This window comes from Lissotriton helveticus (assembly GCF_964261635.1).
Source record: "Lissotriton helveticus chromosome 1_1 unlocalized genomic scaffold, aLisHel1.1 SUPER_1_unloc_9, whole genome shotgun sequence".
Lineage (NCBI taxonomy): Eukaryota > Metazoa > Chordata > Amphibia > Caudata > Salamandridae > Lissotriton > Lissotriton helveticus.
Window position 1 is genome coordinate 567,236 of NW_027611736.1, and position 9,432 is coordinate 576,667.

The window sequence follows — 9,432 nt, forward strand, 5'->3', positions numbered from 1 at the left end:
TTTGCTTGGGGCTGCCAAAATGCAAAGAGCTGCAATATATTCGCCACACTTTCCTGACTACCTTGTTTTAAAAAGTTGTGACATTCAAGCGTGATTCTTGGTTCATCACCAAGCTGAATTTTTTTAGAGGTTCTATTGCCACACAATACTATTCCCATATTCCAGTTTGTCCACAGGGTGCTTCAAGCCTGGTAGGTTGTCTCCTGCCTGTTTTGCAGATAATTTCAGATAGTTTCTGTAAGAAACTGAATTATTATTTACGGTAGATGAGGAACAATCACAACCGTTGTCAGAATGAACTTTCAAAGCCATTCAATTAACCTAGGATCAACCCCCTGGTACCTAAGCACGGAACAGGCAGGCTTAACTTAAGGTAATATGTCAAATATTTATGCAGAAACCAAAAAAGTAAAAGTCAAAATGCAAAACAATAAAAAACCCAAACCAAAATAGAAAAAAAAAGTAAAATGTATTGAACAAAATAACACTAAAATGACCAAATCCAATAAGGGGAATGAGATATGAACTGTAACGCTGTAAGAATCACAAGGTGCCAATGGATGAGGGGCCCGGGCATGGATTAGTCTCTCTGGAGCTGACTGCCAAGTCTGAGTGAACTTGTTCTCCCAGTTCAGCAGGAAGTCACTATACCGGAGAAAGGGCTTTAAGTGGAATGAAAAACCTTGTGATGGCTCCCAGAGGGACATGGTCGATGTAATGAAGGGCTTGGCTTAAAAACCCAAACTGAAAATACATGCTCGGCATAGTGTGTCGCCCCACTGGTATTTTGCTGCTTCGCCATTCCATCCATATATAACAAGTAACATTACATCTACTACAAGCCAGGACTATTGGCTTTGTCAATGGTTGTTAGTTGCATAAGATAAATATGCAACAGCGATGGCTTCAAAGCTTGAGGGGGGCAGCTAAGGGTGAGAGGGGGCTGCGAGAGGTGAGAGAACTGTAGCTGGTGTGAGAGCGACGCTGCAAGGGTGTAATGGGTGCTGCGAGGGTGTAATGGGTGCTGCAAGGGTGTAATGGGTGCTGTGAGGGTGTGATGGGCGCTGCGAGGGTGTGATGGGTGCTGTGAGAATGTGAGAGGCGCTGTGGGGTGGTGAGAGGACGCTGTGAGGGGTGCTGCTGGGGATGAGAGTGGCGCTACTAAGGGTGAGAGGGGCTCTGCTAGAGGTGAGAAAGAACTCCAGGTGGTGTGAAAGCTGCACTGCTTGAGCGAGAGAGGGCCTGGTGGGGGTAACAGATGTGCTGAAGAGGGAGCGAAAGGGCACTGTAGTAGACAAACAGTAATTCGGGGGTTAGAAGGGTAACACAGGGTTCGGGGACGGGGGCTGCAGAGGGCAAGGGATGCCCTGCAAGGGGGAGAGGGGACATTGCTGGTGGGAGAAGGACACTGACGTGTACCTGGGAGCTGTGCACGAGAGGGGATCGCTGCAGACTTCATCGAGGGCATTGAAGAGGGGAGACTGGGGGCACTACCACAGTGAGGAGTGCCATGCCAGTGGCTAACAACAACAAAAGGATGAAGCAGATAGTGTGATAAGTGTGTAAACGGGCGCCCTCTGGTGTGAGATTGGATGCCACATGGAGGGAGGCCGATCAGCGCGTCACTGGTTGAAGGTGTAACTCGGGGAGTGATCAGAGGTGCGCATCTGGTAGTGAGCCGTCACAGTGAGAACTTGAAAGGAGTGAGTTTGTATGGGAGGGGAAGTCCCTGTCTACCGGGACTGTGTGTGCACGCGTGTGGTTGAGGTGTGAATAGGGCGCACACTGCAAGAAGTCACTGTGGGGAGAGTGGATGTGTGCACGGGTGATAGTGAGTGTATGGAATCACCGAGTGAAGGTTGCATCCGTGCAGGTGGTGAGGAAGCAAGGAGAGGGTGAACCAGTGTGTGTAATGACTGTCTGCTGGAGGGCTGTGTGCAGCGATGAAGGGCTGCTCGTTGAAGGTGTGTGCAGCGTGATTGTGAGGGGACTGTGAGTGCAGGTAGTGTCTGAGAACAACTGTCTGCCAGCAGTGCGTGATACGTCACCGATGCCCTGAAAACGCGCTGGCGGTATATATATCGCTGTGACACCCCTCATGGAAAGTGCGTGCAAGGCGCGTGTCTTCAGAGAAATGTGTGCACCGGGAACCATTGTGCAGACGTTATATCAGAGGGAGTGTGTCAGTGAGATTGTGCATAGAGAGGCTTCTTGCAATAAGTCACTACAACAAAGTGTGTGCAGGGGGAGTGCGTGTATGGGGGTCACAAGTTAGGAAGTCACCACAGCCGATTAGGAAGTCACTGCAACAAAAGTGTGTGCAAAGGGGATCACCAGCTAGGTAGCCACTAGCCACTGCAGGGAGAGTGCGTGCAGGGTGAGTGCGTGCATGGTGAATACCAGCTAGGAAGTCACCGCAAGGAAAGTGTGTGCAAGGTAAGTGCGTGCATGGGGGGTCACTGGCTAGGAAGTTATTGCAACAAAAGTGTGTGCAGGGTGAAGGTATGCATGGGGGTCACCAGCTAGGAAGTCGCTTTAAGGAAAGTGTTTGCAGGGTGAGTGCATGCATGCGGGTCACCAGCTAGGAAGTCGCTTTAAGGAAAGTGTGTGCAGGATGAGTGCATGCATGGGGGTGTTACTGACTTGAAAGTTATGTGGCCTACACTGTCATCCACACCGAAAGGGTGCTCTGTTCTGTATTATTATATGTGTGGTATACGAGGCTCCTTGTCCACCACCACCACCATGTCCACCACCACCACATCCACCACCACTACATCCACCACCACAATGTCCACCACATCCACCAATACCACCATGTCCACCACCACCATGTCCATCACCACCACCACGGCCACCACCACATCTATGTCCACCACCACGTCCACCCCCACATCCACCACCGCATCCACCACCACCGCGTTCAACACCACTGCGTCCATCACCACCACGTCCACCACCACCACATCCACCACCAACTCCACCCCAACCACCACGTCCACAACCACCACCATGTCCATCACCACCACATCCATCACCACATCGTCCACCCCCACCATGTCCACCACCACCATGTCCACCACCACCACCTCCACCACCACCACCACACCCCCCACCACGTCCACCACGTCCACCACCACCATGTCCACCACCATCACCACGTCCACCACTAACACGTCCACCACCATGTCCACCACCACCACCATGTCCACCACGTCCACCACCATCATGTCCACCACCACCACGTCCACCACGTCCACCACCATGCCCACCACCACCACATCCACCAACACCCCATCCACCACCCTGTTCACCACCACCATGTCCACCACCACCGCATCCACCACCACGTCCATCACCACCACCACCACATCCACCACCACCATCACCACCTCGTGCACCACCACCACATCCACCACGTTCACCACCACCATGTCCACCACCACCACCACCACGACACCCACCTCCACCACCACGTCAACCAGCACCACACCCACCACCACACGTCCACCACAACTACCACCACCACCACATCCACCACCACCACGTCCTTCATCACATCCACTACCACCACCTCCACTACCACCACCACGTCCACCACCACATCCACCACTACCACGTCCACCACTACCACGTCCACCACCATGTCCACCACCATCACGTCCACCACCACCACGTCCACCACCACCACCACGTCCATCACCACTACATCCACCACCACCGCATCTACCACCACCACGTCCACCACCACCATGTCCACCACCTCCACCACCATGTCAACCACATCCACCACCACGTACACCAAATCACTAACAACACCATGTCCACCACCACGTCCACCACTACATCCACCACCATCACGTCCACCACCATAACATCCACCACCACCACATCCACCACCATGTCCACAACAACCACATCCACCACCACCACATCCACCACCACCCCGTCCACCACCACCATGTCCACCACCACCACCACGTTCACCACGAGGCCACCACCACGTCTACCACCACCACATCCATCACCACCACATCCACCATGTCCACCACCACGTCCACCACCACGTCCACCCCCACATCCACCACCACCATGCCACCACCACTACGCCCACCACCGTGTCCACCACCACCGCGTCCACCACCACTGTGCCCAACACCACCGCGTCCATCACCACCTCGTCAATCACCACCATGTCCACCCCCACCACCAGCATATCCACCACCACCAAGTCTACCACCACCACTATGTCCACCACCACATCCACCACCACCACCATCGCATCCACCACCACCATGTCCACCACCTTAATTTCCTATGCAATGAATAACGTTAAAAGATTTTCCAGTGGCGCATCTGCAGAAAAGTCCTCTTCCTGTTGGAAACTAAGAGGAACTTAACCCATCACCCAAACAATACATTTACGAAAAAAATGGACTGAATGAGAGCCGTGGCCTGCGGCCTTGGTGCTACAGTAATATTACACGTGGAGGCCAAGAAACCAAGCGCGTAGAAGCCCTGAGAGCACGGCCGTCACGCCGCAGATGCACGCACCGCGGCTGCCAACTGTGGGTTCTGCCCCGGTAGCTCGCGTGGTTTAATGTAACAGGCTATTGGCTTTGAATAGATCCCACAGGCTTCCCAGGAGCGGGATACACTTACAGGGGCAGATTTAATCTTCCATGAAAAATCAGTGGGATGCCAGTGGAGCATGGGACAAAGAGGCGCGAGTGGTTTATAGCCGCTGCCAAAAGGACCACTGGACATAACTTCTTCAAACAGTATATGTCCATCTTCACCATTGACCCAGTAATGCACACCAGAACCGGAGTCGTCAAGGACAACTGTGGCAATCAAACCACACACACAGGTATCTAGGTAATCCATAGGATTGCTTCTGTTGTGGGGTGGGAAGGGGGAATTCCATAAATCTAATGCCATTTGAATATAATTAAATTGGGGACTTTACTGTAAGGAAAATAGTACTTCAAGGAAGTAAGCGGCCACTAAGGCATTTATTCCACACACATGTTTATTTGTTGACAGGAAAATACACTATGCAAAATGTTTCAGTAACTGACAGCTTTTGGTTAAACCTGGGCAGAATCATTCAAATTCAAACTTTGTTGACAACGAATTAGAAATGTATGGTTGTGTGTACAGCGCCCTAGGCCATAAGGGTCCACACAAAAGCTTCAAATTTAAGTTTTCTAATGTTACTAAAAAGACCATGAGACTGAAGATAACAAGCATTTGCAATGCAACAGGTAGCGAGCGCATTTAGACGAGTTTAAGCTATTGGGATTGTAAATGACAAAGCATTTTATTTATGTTTTGAAACCCAAAACATAAATAAAAGGCATTGTCATTTACAATGCCAATAGCTCAAACTTGCGTAAATGTGAGACCAATTGCATTGCAAATGCTTGTTCCAGTTTGTTGTGTGTCCAAACACCCATTTGGTAGCAAGTAGCAGGTTTACCCCAACTGCCTGGTATTTAGTAAACATCAAATGAATCGCTAGTGGGCTGCCAACTATCAGGGTCGCACTGACATAGAGAATATTTACGGGCACCAAAATAAAAATGCTCACCATTAGTGAATAGCTGAAGAAGTGACATCTATAATCTAACTGTAATGCACATCTATCGTGCAAAAGGAAAATAATAATAGACTACTGCATAGAATATCTGTGCAATGCAGTAAAAAAAGTACATAGATATGCAAGTCAGATTCAGAGAGCACTATATTCATTATATATCATGCATTACAATATTTTAGCTTTCTCCCACTGGAAACTTGCTCTGCCCAATGAAAGTCAATGTTAACATGTTCCCCCACGTTTCATTAAAACTCTCCCACATTGTTGTACCAAAATACATTTAAGACTTCTTTATTCATGTACATGAGGGTATACACTGCTCATGTGTGTGCTTATATTACGTGAATGACGGTTCATTACCATTAAAGAGAGGCATAATAGATTTGCAATGTCCCTCTCTGTGACATTACTGCACACTGCCTATGCTAATTAACAAACCCTGCCCCTCTGAAACCTATTTTTTGTTTTGTTTAGGGCTCGTGCCCCCAGTACTTTTCATTTTTGTACTTGCGGTTTGCTGTTTTCAGTATCTGTATGGGCTTAAATATACAAAAGTGATGTTACTACAATCCTTTAAATAGCAAATGTGTCACAAATTGTGGCTTAAGCGAGGACGGAGGGACAGGGGACTGATTAGTTAAGTGGTGAATAAATACACCAGCCTCGTCACACTCACACTTCCTTGAAGACTTGACAAGCCTGTCTGCTCAACTGCGACCCCTTTTTGAAGAACATGGAAATACACATGTAGCTGGGGTGGTCGCCGGGAGGATCTAGATCTGTGATACTCAAAGTACGGCCCGGGGGCCGCATAAGGCACTTCATGGCCTTTACATGCGGACCCCCGGGCAGCAGCAGCACTGCACTGCTGTTTACTCGACTCAGCACTAACATGAAAAAGAAACGTACATATACAGCAAACACTTATTTAAAGGTTAAATGCAGTTAGGAAAATGAAGTAACAAGGCCTTTAACTTTAGGAACACCTTTATTCTTAAGGGCAACCACTAGATATACATGCTTTGTTTCCCCATCCCAGACTTTACACCCCGCTGGTATCAGTGCGGCCCTCGGTCACACCACAGACCAAACTTTGCTGCCTCCGGGAAAATGTTTGTGAGTACGCGTGATCTAGATCAACAAAATGCTGGAGTAGTTAGACAGGAGGATGAAACAGAAGCTTGCATCTCTAAAATCCACATTCTGTCCATCACTGTTGTGTTTGCAATTACCGCTCTAAGTGTACTGGGGATGCTCAGACGTGAGTCCCAGGCACTCCACACCACTGGAGGCAAGCTAGCCGGGCTGATGAGAGGTGTTACCTCGAAACCGGGCCGGTCCTCGGATGCTTGTTTCCGTTCTGGGAAGGACATGGCTTTTGTAGTTCGGACTGGACTGTTCCCAAGGGGCACAGGGTCAGCGCTGATTTGCATATCGCCATTGTCTAACCCAGGGTGGTGTGGAGTGGAAAAACGATGGATTTGGGCCCAGATCTTTGGACTGGGGTGAATGTGTGACATTGATCCACATTCTGTCCATCACTGTTGTGTTTGCATCTCTAAAAGGCACAAACAGGAACAAATTAAAACAAGCATTGGCATAGCCAATAGGTCTTGTCTTTGGGACCTTATAAGTGTTTAGCCATGCAACAGTTGATGTTGTTGCAACAAGGATATTGTGCTGGATAACTAAACACTTATAAGGTCCCAAAGGCGAGACCCACTGGCTATGCCAATGCTTGTTTACCTGATGGGCATTGGCTGACTGCTACCTGGTAACTGAGGCCCTAGTGAGGTTGAGTCATATTTGGGGGAGTTTTAGCCTCATCAGATGATGCTGTGCAGGCCCAGGCCCAGGTGCAATGAGGCGCAGTCGGTGCTGACTGGGAGTGCGTTCTTTCACTTTCAATTGACGGGGCTGCCCCCCTTCACTCTGGTGAAAGCCACAAACGGAATTCAAGTCGATCTTCTCATCACAGACTTTTCAGGTGAAAAAATTTCAATGTTTGCTGAGGCCTTGAAAAGAGCGACCCAACTCCACGAGTGAGGGCCAATGAGCATTGTTGAGACAAAATAATCATGCCTGAGGATCAATGCAGACAACAACACGAACCCGGAGAACTTACGGACCACTCCACTCTTTTTTCGTAACAGCAATAAGCCGAAGATTCAGGGCAAGCGGATTTGCTTGCCCATGCTGACCGACTGCACACCCGGCGGCGGACTTTTCTACCCCTCACGTTTCCTCGACGCTTCGGAATTACTCCTTTACGCGTCCGTCACATACTTCTCACACCCGATTAGGACCGGGTTGGAATTATCACCGGTCCGACGATACTGCCTTCAACTTAAACTTCCACAGCCCTGAAGAGTCATGGGTCTACCCCGTTATTGACGAAACACGTGTCGGCTGGTTTTCTTTGGTGAAACATATACTCTCACTGGACAAAATAAATACTAAACAAGACAACAACATTGGAGTTCTATCTCATCCTTTCATGAAATGATACATAACGTACCTAGGAGCTAACTCAGGTTGTGTGCGCTTGACTTTGCTTACATATATATAGAAGGTGGAGTTCTTCCCCCCTCTTTTTTCAGAGACTAAGGTTATCTCTGACCAAGAAGCACCAACCACCTGAAATCTCACAACTACCGGAGGGAAGTAGAAAGACGGTGGTGACAGCTCTTGTACTTTCACGCATCGACTACTGTAACAGTCTTTTCCTCGAGGCACAACAGGGGGTGCTCAATAAACTTCAGGTCCTACAAAATGCGGCCGCCCGCCTTATTGGGGGGCTGCCCAAGTTTTCCTCAGTTACCAAGGAGCTGGAGAAGTTGCACTGGCTCCCGGTGCGGAAGCGGATTCTGTTCCAAGGCCCCCTGCATTGTCTTCAAGGCATTACATGGTCTTGGCCCTCGGTGCCTTCAGGATCACTTTCAATGGTACAGACCAGGCAGACAACTTAGGTCGGCCAGTCTAGGGTTGGTTAAAACGGCTCGGATCAGAAAGGCGCGTTGGGGCGGAAGGAGTTTTGTTAGAGGAGCAGCGCTGGTGTGGAACTCCCTCCCTCTTTCCCTTAAACAGAACGAGAATCTGCTGGCATTCAGAAGGGTTCTGAAAACATGGCTCTTTTCCGTCTAGTTCTCGAAAATTCCTTCCCTGGGAATTATCACTTCAGCGCCAGGGCACCGACTGGTAATAGCGCGCTTTATAAGTGTTACAATAAATAAATACCGTCTTACTACTACCTGTAGAGCGCCATCATTTCTGAACACTCCCATAACCCTTCGCTGAATTTTGTGCTGCCTGGTTACTGAGGCCCCAGTGAGGTTGAGTCATATTTGGGGGTGTTTTATCCTCATCAGATGATGCTGTGCAGGCCCAGCCCAGGTACAATGAGGCGCAGTCGGTGCTGCCTGGTCACTGAGGCCCTAGTGAGGTTGAGTCATATTTGGGGGAGTTTTATCCTCATCAGATGATGCTGTGCAGGCCCAGCCCAGGTGCAGTGAGGCGCAGTCGGTGCTGCCTGGTTACTGAGGCCCTTGTGGAAAAGTAAATTTTGCCATGTTCTGTGTCCCTACGCCTCATCCATCATATGTTATGTGTGCATGATCAATATGCATATGTTATTCCCCATGTCCGATTAATGACGCAATTATAGTTGTGTCCACCTCTAGTATGTTAGCTTCCAGTCCTCGTGAATACTACGAATATCAGGCCTATGTAAAGTAATGTTGCCACGTTTCTCAGTGTGCACGTTATTCCATTATAAAGTCCCCGTTTCCAGGCCTCAAAAGGGCCCGGACCACAGATTCAGCTCCTGTCTC